This window comes from Salvelinus fontinalis, chromosome 17 (assembly GCF_029448725.1).
Source record: "Salvelinus fontinalis isolate EN_2023a chromosome 17, ASM2944872v1, whole genome shotgun sequence".
In the NCBI taxonomy this organism is placed as follows: Eukaryota; Metazoa; Chordata; class Actinopteri; order Salmoniformes; family Salmonidae; genus Salvelinus; species Salvelinus fontinalis.
The window spans coordinates 46,262,606-46,277,202 of record NC_074681.1 but is presented as its reverse complement, the minus strand read 5'-3'; positions in this window follow the sequence as shown (position 1 = coordinate 46,277,202).

Sequence of the window (14,597 nt, the reverse complement as noted above, 5' to 3'; positions counted from 1 at the left end):
TAGACATTTCAGCTTTTCATTTTTTGTTAATTTGTAAAAATATCTAAAAACATAATTCCACTTTGACATTATGGCATATTGTGTGTAGACCAGTGACACAACATATCAATTTCAACTATTATAAATTCAGGCTGTAACAAAATGTTGTGGAAATTCTTACACACGGACACTCCAAGTCAATCTTAATATGAACCATTGTTTATTGTCAGTGCGCTGGAGAGGTTCCAACCAACTCAATGCACCATAGTACACATGTCAATCAGGAGCTCTGCCTGGGCAGTCCCAGCAGTTGTCTTATATACGGCTATACACAGACAAGTTATATTTGCATGATTTAGCATAATTAATTAATCATTACCGTTTTGTTTCATTAGTGTGACCGACCAATAGTGGTTCATACAGACCAACAAGGCTTCTTCTCTCTAAGCTGAGACCTTGAAACTGAGATATCGTTCGTTCTCAAAACAAGTTCTTGGCGTACTGCCAAATTGCAGCTACTGATAGTGACGATTCTTTCAGTCAGCCACTTCCATGAACACAGATATTGGTTTATAGAACAGCACATGAATCGAACACAGAAATGAGTTATAAGAAAACCACAAACATAAAAATTCTCATTACAACAACAAAATGTGGAAAAAGTCAAGGGGTATAAATGCTTTCTGAAGGCACTGTATTTATAGCCTGTATTTGAAGATCAAAATGATTTGTGTTAAATGTGAATGTGATCAAATTTTGTTTACATTCAAACCTCAGGTGGCTAGGCTAGCTAGACTTTATCAATCTAAAAATAATGACTGGAATTAATCAATCAACACAATAGGGATGGCATACTGTTCGAGCAACTGTTCAATTACAGATGCAAAGGCCTACACGATGCAACCCTGCATTAAGAAAACTCAGTCCTGTTAGTTTTATTGTCCAACCCATATCAAATCCAATTTTATTATTCACATGCGCCGAATACAACATGTGAAATGCTTACTTGCAAGCCCCTAACCAACAGTGCAGTTTAAAAAAATACGGATAAGAATAAGAGAAAAAAGTAAAAAAGTATTTAAAGAGCAGCAGTAAAAAATAACAATATATACAGGGGGGTGCCGGTACAGAGACAATGTGCGGGGGCACCGGTTAGTTGAGGTAGTATGTACATGTAGGTAGAGTTAAATAAAGATGACAAAAGACAGTGGTGTGGAGGGGGGGGGAGTGGCAGTGAGTGGCAGTTGAGGTAGTATGTACATGTAGGTAGAGTTAAATAAAGATGACAAAAGACAGTGGTGTGGAGGGGGGGGGGGGGCAATGCAAATAGTCTGGGTAGCCATTTGTCTAGATGTTCAGGAGTCTTATGTCTTGGAGGTAGAAGCTGTTTAGAAGCCTCTTGGACCTAGACTTGGCGCTTCGGTACCACTTGCCGTGTGGTAGCAGAGACAACAATCTATGACTAGGGTGGCTAGAGTCTTTGACAATTTGTAGGGCCTTCCTCTGACACCGCCTGGTTTTGAGGTCCTGGATGGCAGGAAGCTTGGCCCCAGTGATGTAATGGGCCGTTCGCACTACCCTCTGTACTGCCTTGCGGTCGGAGGCTGAGCAATTGCCATACCAGGCAGTGATGCAACCAGTCAGGATGCTCTCGATGGTGCAGCTGTAGAACCTTTGGAGGATCTGAGGACCCATACCAAATCTTTTCAGTCTCCTGAGGCCTGAGGGGTTCATCTGAGGGTATAGCGGGATTTCTTATAAGCTTCCAGGTTAGAGTCCCGCTCCTTGAAATCGGCAGCTCTAGCCATTAGCTCAGTGCGGATGCTGCCTGTAATCCATGGCTTCTGGTTGGGGTATGTACGTACAGTCACTGTGGAGACGACGTCATCGATGCACCTATTGATGAAGCCAATGACAGATGTGTTGTACTCCTCAATGCCATTGGAGGAATCCCGGAACATATTCCAGTCTGTGCTAGCAAAACAGTCCTGTAGCTTAGCAACTGCTTCATCTGACCACTTTTTTATTAATATCGCCACTGGTGCTTTCTGCTTTAATATTTGCTTGTAAGCAGAAATCAGGAGTATGGAATTATGGTCAGATTTGCCAAATGGAGGGCGAGGGAGAGCTTTGTATGCATCTCTGTGTGTGGAAGATAGGTGGTCCAGAGTTATTTTTCCTCTGGTTTCACACTGTAACGTCCTGACCAGAGTTCTTATGTGTTTTGCTTGTTTAGTGTTGGTCAGGACGTGAGCTGGGTAGGAATTCTATGTTGTGTGTCTAGTTAGTTTGTTTCTGTTGTTTCCTGTCTCTGTGTTTGTGTTCTGCACCAGATAGGACTGTCTCGGCTTTCACGTTTGTTATTTTGTTATTTGTTAATGTTCATCGTTTATCGTCTTATTAAACATGTTGAACAATAACCGCGCTGCATTTTGGTCCTCTCCTTCATCCCAGGAAGAAAGCCGTTACAGAACCACCCACCAATCTCGGACCAAGCAGCGTAGCAACGGGCAGCAGCGGCAGCAGCAGCAGCAGCGGGACCAGGAGAAATGGACTTGGGACGACGTATTGGACGGAAAGGGTTGCTACACATGGGAGGAGATCCTGGCTGGTAAGGATCGCCTTCCATGGGAACAAGTGGAGGCAGCCAGGAACACGGCTGGCCAGGAAGTCCGAGAAGAAATCCCAAAAAATTCTTGGGGGGGGGGGGGGGGGGGTAAAGGGTAGTGTGGCGAAGTCAGGTAGGAGACCTGCGCCCACTTCCCATGCTTACCGTGGAGAGCGGGAGTACGGGCACGTGTACGTGTGCATAGCCCGGTGCAGGTTATTCCACCTCCCCGCACTGGCCGGGCTAGATTGAGCATTGAGCCAAGTGCCATGAAGCCGGCTCTACATATCTGGCCTCCAGTACGTCTCCTCGGGCCGGTGTACATGGCACCAGCCTTACGAATGGTGTCCCCGGTTCGCCAACACAGCCCAGTGCGGGTTATTCCACCTCCCCGCATTGGTCGGGCTACGGGGAGCATTCAACCAGGTAAGGTTGGGCAGGCTCAGTGCTCAAGGGAGCCAGTACGCCTGCACGGTCCGGTATATCCGGCGCCACCTTCCCGCCCCAGCCCAGTACAACCAGTGCCAAAACCACGCACCAGGCTTCCAGTGCGTTTTAAGAGCCCTGTTCCTCCTCCACGCACTCTCCCTATGGTGCGTGTCTCCAGCCCAGTGCCTCCAGTTCCGGCACCACGCACCAAGCCTCCTGTGCATCTCCAGAGCCCTGTACGCACTGTTCCTTCTCCCCGCACCCGCCCTGAGGTGCGTGCCCTCAGCCCGGTACCACCAGTGCCGGTACCACGCACCAGGCCTATAGTGCGCTTTGAGAATTCAGTGTGCCCTGTTCCTGCTCCCCGCACTAGCCTTGAGGTGCGTGTCTCCAGTCCGGTACCATCAGTTCCGGCACCACGCACCAGGCCTACTGTGCGCCTCAGCAGGTCAGAGTCGGCCGTCTGCCCAACGCCGACTGCACTGCTCGTCTGGCCAACGCCGCCTGCACTGCTCGTCTGCTCAACGCCGCCTGCACTGCTTGCCTGCCCAGTGCCGTCTGAGCCATCCATCTGCCCAGCGCCGTCTGAGCGGCCTGCCTGCCCAGCGCCATCTGAGCCATCCGTCTGCCCAGCGCCATCTGAGCCATCCGTCTGCCCAGCGCCATCTGAGCCATCCGTCTGCCCAGCGCCATCTGAGCCATTCGTCTGCCCAGCGCCATCTGAGCCATCCGTCTGCCCAGCGCCATCTGAGCCATCCGTCTGTCCCGAGCCGTCAGAGCCGCCCGTCTGTCCCGAGCCGTCAGAGCCGCCCGTCTGTCCCGAGCCGTCAGAGCCGCCCGTCTGTCCCGAGCCGTCAGAGCCGCCCGTCTGTCCCGAGCCGTCAGAGCCGCCCGTCTGTCCCGAGCCATCAGAGCCGCCCGTTTGTCCCGAGCCGTCAGAGCCGCCCGTTTGTCCCGAGCCGTCAGAGCCTTCAGTCAGTCAGGAGCCGCCAGAGCCGTCCGTCAGTCAGGAGCCGCCAGAGCCGTCCGTCAGTCAGGAGCCGCCAGAGCCGTCCGTCAGTCAGGAGCCGCCAGAGCCGCCAGCCAGTCAGGAGCCGTCAGAGCCGCCAGCCAGTCAGGAGCCGCCAGAGCCGTCAGCCAGTCAGGAGCCGCCAGAGCCGCCAGCCAGTCAGGAGCCGCCAGAGCCGCCAGCCAGTCAGGAGCCGCCAGAGCCGCCAGCCAGTCAGGAGCCGCCAGAGCCGCCAGCCAGTCAGGAGCCGCCAGAGCCGCCAGCCAGTCAGGAGCCGCCAGAGCCGCCAGCCAGTCAGGAGCCGCCAGATCCGCCAGCCAGTCATGAGCTGCCCTTCAGTCATGAGCTGCCCTCCAGTCATGAGCTGCCCTCCAGTCATGAGCTGCCCTCCAGTCATGAGCTGCCCTCCAGTCATGAGCTGCCCTCCAGTCATGAGCTGCCCTCCAGTCATGAGCTGCCCTCCAGTCATGAGCTGCCCTTCAGTCCAGAGCTGCCTCTCTGTCCGGAGCTGCCCTTCAGTCCGGAGTTGCCACTCTGTCCTGAGCTACCTCTATGTCCTGAGCTACCTCTCTGTCCTGAGCTACCTCTCTGTCCTGAGCTACCTCTCTGTCCTGAGCTACCTCTCTGTCCTGAGCTACCTCTCTGTCCTGAGCTACCTCTCTTTCCTGAGCTGTCTCCTAAATCATGTGGGGGCCTTGGGGAGGATTCTTAGGCCAAGGTCGTGGGCGAGGGTCGCCACTCAAAGGACGCTAAGGAGGGGGACAAAGACAGTGGTGGAGTGGTGTCCTCGTCCTGCGCCGCGGACAGATGCCCACCCAGACCCTCCTCTTGAGTTTTAGGGGTACGTTCGGAGTCCGCACCTCAGGAGGGGGGTACTGTAACGTCCTGACCAGAGTTCTTATGTGTTTTGCTTGTTTAGTGTTGGTCAGGACGTGAGCTGGGTGGGAATTCTATGTTGTGTGTCTAGTTAGTCTGTGTCTGTTGTTTCCTGTGTCTGTGTTTGTGTTCTGCACCAGATAGGACTGTCTCGGCTTTCACGTTTGTTATTTTGTTATTTGTTAATGTTCATCGTTTATCGTCTTATTAAACATGTTAAACAATAACCGCGCTGCATTTTGGTCCTCTCCTTCATCCCAGGAAGAAAGCCGTTACACACATTTAACATGCTGATAGAAATTTGGTAAAACGGATTTAAATTCTCGGCTACTAGGAGCGCCACCTCTGGGTAAGCGTTTTCTTGTTTGCTTATGGCAGAATACAACTCATTCAATGTTAACCTGTCTAGGATCAGCGTGGCGCTAGCGGCACACCCCCCCCCCCCCCACTGAAAAACCAGTGCCAGCGAAATTCAAAAAAAATATTTTTTTAAAATATTTAACTTTCACACATTAAAGTCCAATACAGCTAATGAAAGACACAGATCTTGTGAATCCAGTCAACATTTCCGATTTTTAAAATGTTTTACAGGGAAGACACAATATGTAAAGATGTACATCTATTACCTAAAAACACATTAGCATAATCCACCATCTTTTATTTGTCCACCAACACCAGTAGCCATCACCAATTCGGCTAAACTAAGATATTTATAGCCCCTAACCAACAAAAAAACTCATTAGATGACAGTCTGATAACATATTTATGGTATGGGATAGGTTTTGTTAGAAAAAAAGTGCATATTTCAGGTATATGGCATAGTTTACAATTGCACCCACCGTCACAAATGGACTAGAATAATTACAATGAGCAACGTGTTTACCTAACTACTAATCATCAAACATTTCGTAAAAATACACAGCATACACGAATCGAAAGACACAGATCCTGTGAATACAGACAATATTTCAGATTTTCTAAGTGTCTTACAGCGAAAACACAATAAATCGTTATATTAGCTTAGCACATAGCAATTAGCAGCCCAGCATTGATTCTAGCCAAAGTGAGCGATAAAAGTCAACATCGCCAAAAGATATTAATTTTTTCACTAACCTTCTCAGAATTCTTCCGATGACACTCCTGTAACATCACATTACAACATGCATATACAGTTTGATCGAAAATGTTTATATTTAGCCACCAAAATCATGGTTAGACAATGTGAAATGTAGACAAGCTGGTAAAGAAAAAGTCCTTGCGCCACTTAGACAGTGATCTACTCTTATACATAAATACTCATAAACGTGACTAAAAAATATAGGGTGGACAGGGATTGATAGACAATTTAATTCTTAATACAATTGCGTTATTACATTTTTTAATTTATCCTTACTTTTCAATACAGTTTGCGCCAAGCGAAGCTACGTCAAAAAACATGGCGTCCTAAGCCACTAAAATGTTTCGACAGAAACACGATTTATCATAATAAAAATGTCCTACCTTGAGCTGTTCTTCCATCAGTATCTTGGGCAAAGGATCCTTTCTTGGGAGAAATCGTCTTTTGGTGGAAAGCTGTCCTCTTGCCATGTGGAAATGTCAACTGCGTTCGGGATGAACTGAAAAGCATGCCCAACTTTTCACATCGTTGCAAAAATAAATGTCCCAAAATCGCACTAAACGGATATAAATTGCTATAAAACGCTTTAAATTAACTACCTTATGATGTTTTTAACTCCCATAACGAGTAGAAACATGACCCGAGTAATATTACCCCCTTCACTAATGCTTGGAAAAGGTGCGGGCCGGTGTCCTCTAGGCGCATGACGCAGCTCCAAAAGAATGACTAGCTTCAGGGTTTTTTCATTTGTGGGGCCTGTGAACGCGCAATCGACCCCATTGGAATCGTCATCACGTAAAGGCATCCAGGGGAAGACGTAAGAAGTGTCCGTATAGTCATAGCAACGACAGTGCCCTTTTAACTGACTTCAGAAGAGTGGCCAACATTTCTCAAATCTGACTCCATGTCAGGGAAATTGCTGTAGAATGGGCTCTGTTCCACTTAGAGACAAAATTTCAACTCCTATAGAAACTATAGACTGTTTTCTATCCAATAATAATAATAATATGCATATTGTACGATCAAGGATTTTGTGGGAAGCCGTTTCAAAAATTAGCCAAATTAGCATAAATAGTCTAAACAGCGCCCCCATCCCCAACAGGTTATCTTAGTCCCAGCCTCTGACTGTGGTGGTATGTAAACAGTTACAAAGAATATCGATGAAAACTCTCTCGGTAGTGTGGTCTGCAGCTTGTCATGAGAAACTTTACCTCAGGCGAGCAATAGCTCGAGACTTCCTTAGATATCGTGGTCCAGCTGTTGTTTACAAAAATACATAGACCGCCGCCCCTTGTCTTACCAGACGCTGCTGTTCTGTCCTGCTGGTACATCGTATAACCAGCCAGCTGTATGTTGATATTGTTGTCGTTCAGCCACGACTCCATGAAGCATAAGATGTTAACGTTTTTAATGTCCCGTTGGTAGTTTAATCTTCCCAGTAACTCATCCATTTTATTGTCCAAAGATTGCATGCTTGCTAGCAGAATTGAGGGAAGTGGTGGTTTATTCAATCGCCTCCGACTTCTCAGAAGGCATCCCGCTCCCCGACCTCGCTTTCTCTGCCTCCTCTACAAGCAAATCACTGCGGTCTGGGGGCCTGTTCCCGAGGGAGCTGTATATCCTCCGCCTCAGGCTCGCCAGAGTCGTGAAAGAAGAAAAAGGAGTCTGCTAGTCCGTGGTGAGTAATCACAGTCCTCATGTCTAGAAGTTATTTTCGGTCATAAGAGATGGTAGCGGCAACATTATGTACAAAAAAAGTTTTTAAAAAACAAGTTACAAACAACGCAGATAAACGAACAAAAGAACACAATCGGGGGCACGTAAAACATCTACCTTCTGCTCCGGCGACATCTTGACTTGATTAGAAAAAAAATTGGTCCCATCATAGCCCATATAAAACCGTTTTACATCTGATTTATTAGTATGTCATACCTTCCTACTAGGGTCCGCAGTTTTGCCTGATTAGGTTAGCCCAATGATTCTCAAAACTCTCATCGTGACCCCCAGACATTTCACAATTTTGTTTTAGCCCTGAAATAGTCCCCCTGTCTGTACATATTGCAGGAAACTATGAAATGTGAGATGATGTATCCGTTACTGTTATTGAAATACCCACCCTCTCCCTCACCACATCTTGGACCTGTAGTGCCACCAATGAAATCACACAATGTTACAAATTAAGAAACGTATCCTATAAGTATGCTCTACTGTCTAAGAATGTTGAGTTAGTGTCTCGAAATTTCAACATAGTATCTCCAAATTAGTATATTTTTATTACATTTATTTAACTAGGCAAGTCAGTTAAGAACAAATTCTTATTTTCAATGACAGCCTAGGAACATTGTTCAGCCTTGTTCACGAGCAGAACGAAAGATTTTTACATTGTCAGCTCGGGGATTAGATCTTGCAACCTTTCGGTTACTAGTCCAACGCTCTAACCACTAGGCTACCTGCCACCCCAAAATCAAAATGTTTTGATAGTATCTTGAAATTTCGACTTAGTATCTCTGAAGTTTTTTACATTTTTAGATAGTATGGGCTTCCATACATATCTTTTTAACTGTTTGGGCTAGAAACTAGCAGTGAAGACGTGCAGTGAAGACGTGTTTTTGTTCGTCCTCTCGTGTACTTCTGTATTTTTCTTCTTTTTTGTGTACATTTCAATTTTATTTTCATTTTAATTCCATTTTAATTCGATTATACCTTCCGGTAACCTGCCTCACCCAATGTGATATGGAATCGATATTATTTTTAATTTTAGAACACATTCAAGAACCACCAGAAGCTAACAAGCTAATTAGCTACAAGCTATTTAGTCATTGTTAGCCACTGCTAGCGGCTTTTACCTTCTGCACAAATACCAGCCCTGTTTTTAGCCTGGATAATACTCACCAATCTACCAGTATTGGACTATCTCTCCACTACAACGCCGGATTCCTGCCGTAATCCCTGGACCACCACTTCTGATCTTCACAGCTAGCTAGTGGCTAACGCCCCTGCCACGAAGCTAGCACCAGTTAGCCGTGAGCCAGGCGCATCTCCCGGCTAGCAAACTAAATTCTACAATACCTCTTTTGCCATCTGGCTTGGATCCTCTGTCGACACTGCGCCCCGTCGCACCACCACGACTGGTCTGCCGACGAATACTCCATCCGCTGTGCCTTTAATCGGCCTCCGTCGGAGCAGATGCTCATACTAGCCCCGGGCTACTAACTTTAAACGCTGTGTCGCCCGCGTGCTAGCGTAGTAGCGACAACTCCGCGGCTTCCCTGTTCCATCTACTGCTGCCCCCTGGACACTATGATCACTTGGCTACATAGCTGATGCCTGCTGGACTGTCCATTAATTCACGGTACTACATTCTGTTTATTTTTTTATCTGTCGGCCCCAGCCGCGAACTCAGGCTCTGGGTGTAGTTAATCCGACCCTCTCTGCCTAGTCATCGCCATTTTACCTGCTGTTGTTGTGTTAGCTGATTAGCTGTCTCACCTGTTGTCTTAGCTAGCTCTCCCAATCAATACCTGCGATTACTTTATGCCTCGCTGTATGTCTCTCTCAAATGTCAATATGCCCTGTATACTGTTGTTCAGGTTAGTTATCATTGTTTTAATTTACAATGGAGCCCCTAGTTCCACTCTTCATACCTCTGACACCTCCTTTGTCCCACCTCCCACACGTGCGGTGACCTCACCCATTATAACCAGCATGTCCAGAGATACAACCTCTCTTATCATCACCTGGTGCCTGGGCTTACCTCCGCTGTACCCCCACCCCACCATACCCCTGTCTGCACATTATGCCCTGAATCTATTCTACCACGCCCATAAATCTGCTCCTTTTATTCCTTGTCCCCAACGCTCTAGGCGACCAGTTTAGATAGCCTTTAGCCGCACCCTCATCCTACTCCTCCTCTGTTCCTCGGGTGATGTGGAGGTAAACCCAGGCCCTGCATGTCCCCAGGCACCCTCATTTGTTGACTTCTGTGATCGAAAAAGCCTTGGTTTCATGCATGTCAACATCAGAAGCCTCCTCCCTAAGTTTGTTTTACTCACTGCTTTGGCACACTCTGCCAACCCTGATGTCCTTGCCATGTCTGAATCCTGGCTTAGGAAGGCCACCAAATATTCTGAGATTTCCATACCCAACTATAACATTTTCCGTCAAGATAGAACTGCCAAAGGGGGAGGAGTTGCAATCTACTGCAGAGATAGCCTGCAAAGTGCTGTCATACTTTCCAGGTCCATACCCAAACAGTTCGAACTTCTAATTTTAAAAATTAATCTCTCCAGAAATAAGTCTCTCACTGTTGCCGCCTGCTAACGACCCCTCTCAGCTCCCAGCTGTGCCCTGGACACAATTTGTGAATTGATCGCCCCCCATCTAGCTTCAGAGTTTGTTCTGTTACGTGACCTAAACTGGGATATGCTTAACGCCCCAGCAGTCCTACAATCTAAGCTAGATGCCCTCAATCTCACACAAATCACCAAGGAACCCACCAGGTACAACCCTAAATCTGTAAACATGGGCACCTTTATAGACATTATCCTGACCAACTTGCCCTCCAAATACACCTCTGCTGTATTTGGAGGGCTATCAGGATCTCAGCGATCACTGCCTCATTGCCTGTATCCGCTACGGGTCCGCGGTCAAACGACCACCAACATTTCTGCGAGCAGGCCTCTCTAATTGACCTGGCCCGGGTATCCTGGAAGGATATTGACCTCATCCCGTCAGTTGAGGATGCCTGGTCATTCTTCTCTACAGCAGAGTCTCACAACTCAATCGCTGGTTGAAAACTGTTTTCTGCCCCTCACAAAAGATAGAATTTGTAGATAATTGGCCCTCTTTCTGGGACTCACCCACAAACATGACCAAGCCTGACCTGCTGAGGAGTGACGGACTCCATCCTAGCTGGAGGGGTGCTCTCATCTTATCTACCAACATAGACAGGGCTCTAACTCAACAATGAAATAGGGTGCAGGCCAGGCAGCAGGCTGTTAGCCAGCCTGCCAGCTTAGTGGAGTCTGCCACTAGCATAGCCAGTGTAGTCAGCTCAGCCATCCCCAATGAGACTGTGTCTGTGCCTCAACCTAGGTTGGGCAAAACTAAACATGGCGGTGTTCGCCTTAGCAATCTCATTAGGATAAAGACCTCCTCCATTCCTGCCATTATTGAAAGAGATCGTGATACCTCACATCTCAAAATAGGGTTACTTAATGTTAGATCCCTCACTACAAAGGCAGTTATAGTCAATGAACTAATCACTGATCACAATCTTGATGTGATTGGCCTGACTGAAACATGGCTTAAGCCTGATGAATTTACTGTGTTAAATGAGGCCTCACCTCCTGGTTACACTAGTGGCCATATCCCCCGTGCATCCCGCAAAGGCAGAGGTGTTGCTAACATTTACGATAGCAAATTTCAATTTACAAAAAAGAAAATAACGTTTTCGTCTTTTGAGCTTCTAGTCATGAAATCTATGCAGCCTACTCAATCACTTTTCATAGCTACTGTTTACAGGCCTCATGGGCCATATACAGCGTTCCTCTCTGAGTTCCCTGAATTCCTATCGGACCTTGTAGTCATAGCAGATCATATTAAAATTTTTGGTGATTTTAATATTCATATGGAGAAGTCCACAGACCCACTCCAAAAGGCTTTCGGAGCCATCATCGACTCAGTGGGTTTTGTCCAACATGTCTCTGGACCTACTCACTGCCACAGTCATACTCTGGACCTAGTTTTGTCCCATGGAATAAATGTTGTGGATCTTAATGTTTTTCCTCATAATCCTGGACTATCGGACCACCATTTTATTACGTTTGAAATCGCAACAAATAATCTGCTCAGACTCCAACCAAGGAGCATCAAAAGTCGTGCTATAAATTCTCAGACAACACAAAAATTCCTTGATGCCCTTCCAGGCTCCTTCTGCCTACCCAAGGATGTCAGAGGACAAAAATCAATTAACCACCTAACTGAGGAACTCAATTTAACCTTGCGCAATACCCTAGATGCAGTTGCACCCCTAAAAACTAAAAACATTTGTCATAAGAAACTAGCTCCCTGGTATACAGAAAATACCCGAGCTCTGAAGCAAGCTTCCAGAAAATTGGAACGGAAATGGCGCCACACCAAACTGGAAGTCTTCCGACAAGCTTGGAAAGACAGTACCGTGCAGTATCGAAGAGCCCTCACTGCTGCTCGATCATCCTACTTTTCCAACTTAATTGAGGAAAATAAGAACAATCCAAAATTTATTTTTGATACTGTTGCAAAGCTAACCAAAAAGCAGCATTCCCCAAGAGAGGATGGCTTTCACTTCAGCAGTAATAAATTCATTAACTTCTTTGAGGAAAAGATCATGATCATTAGAAAGCAAATTACGGACTCCTCTTTAAATCTGCGTATTCCTCCAGGGCTTAGCTGTCCTGGATCTGTACAGCTCTGCCAGGGCCTGGGATCGGGAGAGGCACTTAAGTGTTTTAGTACTATATCTCTTGACACAATGATGAAAATAATCATGGCCTCTAAACCTTCAAGCTGCATACTGGATCATATTCCTACTAAACTACTGAAAGAGCTGCTTCCTGTGCTTGGCCCTCCTATGTTGAACATAATAAACGGCTCTCTATCCACCGGATGTGTACCAAACTCACTAAAAGTGGCAGTAATAAAGCCTCTCTTGAAAAAGCCAAACCTTGACCCGGAAACTATAAAAAACTATCGGCCTATATCGTATCTTCCATTCCTCTCAAAAAAAAATTAAAAAGCTGATGCACAGCAACTCACTGCCTTCTTGAAGACAAACAATGTATACGAAATGCTTCAGTCTGGTTTTAGACCCCATCATAGCACTGAGCACTTGTGAAGGTGGTAAATGACCTTTTAATGGCGTCAGACCGAGGCTCTGCATCTGTCCTCGTGCTACTAGACCTTAGTGCTGCCTTTGACACCATCGATCACCACATTCTTTTGGAGAGACTAGAAACCCAAATTGGTCTACACGGACAAGTTCTGGCCTGGTTTAGATCTTATCTGTCGGAAAGATATCAGTTTGTCTCTGTGAATGGTTTGTCCTCTGACAAATCAACTGTACATTTTGGTGTTCCTCAAGGTTCCGTTTTAGGACCACTATTGTTTTCACTATATATTTTACCTCTTGGGTATGTTATTCGAAAACATAATGTTAACTTTCACTGCTATGCGGATGACACACAGCTGTACATTTCAATGAAACATGGTGAAGCCCCAAAATTGCCCTCGCTAGAAGCCTGTGTTTCAGACATAAGGAAGTGGATGGCTGAAAACTTTCTACTTTTAAACTCGGACAAAACAGAGATGCTTGTTCTTCCCAAGAACCAGGCAAGAAACAAAGAGATCTTCTGTTAAATCTGACAATTAATCTTGATGGTTATAAAGTCGTCTCAAATAAAACTGTGAAGGACCTCGGCGTTACTCTTGACCCTGATCTCTCTTTTGACGAACATATCAAGACATATCAAGACTGTTTCAAGGCCACAGTGTCTCCTGACCCCTCCTGTCTCATTCTCCAGTATTTCTGCTGCAGTAGTTTGTGTCGGGGGGTTAGGGCCAGTTGGTTATATCTGGAGTACTTCTCCTGTCTTATCCAGTGTCCTGTGTGAATTTAAGTATGCTCTCTCTAATTCCCTTCTTCTCTCTTTCTTTCTCTCTCTCGAAGGACCTGAGCCCTAGGACCATACGTCAGGACTACCGGGCATGATGACTCCTTGCTGTCCCCAGTCCACCTGGCCTTGCTGCTGTTCCAGTTTCAACTGTTCTGCCTGCAGTTATGGAACCCCTACCTGTCCCAGACCTGCTGTTTTCAACTCTTAATGATCGGCTATGAAAAGCCAACTGACATTTATTCCTGATTATTATTTGACCACGCTTGTCATTTATGAACATTTTGAACATCTTGGCTCTCTCTAATTCTCTCCTTCTCTCTTTCTTTCTCTCTCTCGGAGGAACTGTTTCCTAGGACCATACGTCAGGACTACCGGGCATGATGACTCCTTGCTGTCCCCAGTCCACCTGGCCTTGCTGCTGTCCCAGTTTCAACTGGTCTGCCTGCGGTTATGGAACCCCTACCTGTCCCAGACCTGCTGTTTCCAACTCTTAATTATCGGCTATGAAAAGCCAACTGACATTTATTCCTGATTATTATTTGACCATGCTTGTCATTTATGAACATTTTGAACATCTTGGCCATGTTCTGTTATAATCTCCACCCGGCACAGCCAGAAGAGGACTGGCCACCCCTCATAGCCTGGTTCCTCTCTAGGTTTCTTCCTAGGTTTTGGCCTTTCTGGGCAGTTTTTCCTAGCCACCGTGCTTCTACACCTGCATTGCTCGCTGTTTGGGGTTTTAGGCTGGGCTTCTGTACAGCACTTCGAGATATTAGCTGATGTACGAAGGGCTATATAAAATAAACTTGATTGATTGATTGATTTAAAATTAACTTTCTCACCATCTTAGATAAGCATGCCCCGTTCAAAAAATGCAGAACTAAGAACAGATATAGCCCTTGGTTCACTCCAGACCTGACTGCCCTC